The sequence below is a fragment of the Mustela nivalis genome (assembly GCF_964662115.1).
Source record: "Mustela nivalis genome assembly, chromosome: 4".
Lineage (NCBI taxonomy): Eukaryota > Metazoa > Chordata > Mammalia > Carnivora > Mustelidae > Mustela > Mustela nivalis.
This window is the reverse complement of record NC_139023.1, coordinates 71,915,226-71,917,391: the sequence shown is the minus strand read 5'-3', so window position 1 is coordinate 71,917,391 and position 2,166 is coordinate 71,915,226.

Sequence of the window (2,166 nt, the reverse complement as noted above, 5' to 3'; positions counted from 1 at the left end):
ATTACAGCTTCTACCTTGCTGTTTTGGATCACTTGCTGTGGGGAAGCCAGCTACCATATTGTGAGAACATTTAGCCATCCTATGAAGAGACCTATGTGGCAAAGCACAGAGGCTCGCCCGCAGCCACCTCAGGGAGTCATCTTGGAAGCACGAGGTCAAGCTTTCGGGTATCTGCAGTCTCAGCCAGCATCCTGACTACAGACTCATGACAGATCCTGTACCAGCTAAACTGCCCCCAAATTCCTGACCCACAAAAACCATGTGAGATAATAAATGTCTGTTGTTTTAAGCCACTTCAGTTTGAGGGTGTTTTGTGACACAGCAATAGACAACTAACACAACAGTCTAGATTTTTCAAGTTTTCAAGTATTCTTTTTTTTTTTTAATCCATGTGTCCTAATTTGGAGGTTGAAAGCATTTGATCACAAGAAGAACTGCTTGCCTTGTTCACAGGGTGAGAGTCACTAAATCTCAACCACTACCAGAACCAAAAGAGCACTCAGTTAAAATCTGTATGGCACCCTTGGAGAATACATTACTACCACCCAGGTCATTGAAAACTTCTATTTCCCAGGTGCAGCAAGCCAACTTCGTAATGAACTGATAAAAACCTCAGAGATAACGATCAAGTCCTTTTTGGGAAATAGGTCCACTGACCAGGTAGGTTATTGAGAGTCAGAAAATGGCTTCTGCTCTCAGTTGACACAGATACTACCTAAGCTCCACTGTGGAGTAAAACAGAAGGTTCAATCCCTTCTGCTAACTGAGCTGAGGGGGTGGAGGTGAATCCCAATGTGTGACACTAGAAAGAGGGAATTGAATAGTGTCCAAGGATGAGGGCAAGATTGGAAATATGAGACACAATACAGTCTAAAAAGAGTTGTGCAAGGTGTGAAACATGGTAAAGGACTTGAAACCAAGACAAGAACAATGGGTCTGATATGCTAGAACATCAGGAGGAGCCCTGTTGAAAGGAGCTGTGGAAAGACGCTAAGTAACTTGGGAAAGATGGTGATCCAACCCAGATGTGTGAAAATTCTCCAGATCATACAGGAGAAGCAGACTGACCTGGAAGGAAGAAATACATGGGCCGGGCGAGGTTCACAGAGCCACATAGGAGCAGCCTGTGGAAAAGAAGCTATGAGCTGTGGGACAGTGGGCACATGAGCAGGAAATCGAGCATTGGGAAAGGGTCCTACCTGAGCTATGACTTTGGGGTCTTACCCAAAAAGGAGAAGGGGAAGAAAGGAAAAGAGGGAAGGCAGGAAGAGAGGGAGGGAGAGGAGAGACAGAGAAGCATGTGAACTACTTTGTTCAAGGTAGCCACTGTTCTCATTGAGGAAGTTCAGGAAAACCTTGCCAGCCGTCTAGCTGAGCACGGATTTCTGGGTAAAGAAGTAAACCACAGGAAAATAACCCGGACCATTTGGACCATAGATGCCTCCAAGTGTGGAGTACTCAAGTGTATATCGATCTCCTTTTAAGAGAATGGTAAAGTTTTAAAGAATTCTGCACAAATAAGTTGGCATTATTTTCACCCATTGCACCAAGTCCAGAAATAGTCCATGACCAATGATCCATTACAGCTGCCGGTAGAAATAAATTTACTTGAGACTTTGCAACAGGCTCAATACACAGTCTTGCCCATGGAAACGCACGTAGCGGTAATCAGTATTCCTCTCCGGCCCAGACCTGGTGGATAATTACAATTAAGCTTCAATGGATTAGCTGCCAGTGGGACAGTAGATAGTGAGTGGTATTTTACATCTCTACTTTTTCAGCAAATTTGGGCATGTGGGTTTATTTCCTTCTCCATGGAAAACAAAAAAAGTTATTTCCAATTAATTCAGGAGACCATCAAAAGTACCAAAAATGGTACTGTTCCCCACGGTAGGATGAATAAGGTACAGAGTGTCTCTCCTCATTGTGTTAGAAACACAAGGGTCGCTCCTATTACTTACAGAGCCCCTAGTTTACATTTTCCAATTAGGAGATAATCAGTGTGCCATTATGAGTAAAAATTGTTGGAATGACCTTTTGGCTGTATATTTTAACCAGCAAATCTTTGGGGAGGGTTTGATTGAAAGCACGACAAGAGAACAAGGCGAGTTATCCTGATGATAAATAAGAACAATTATCACACTTATTATCTGATAAATAATTTAT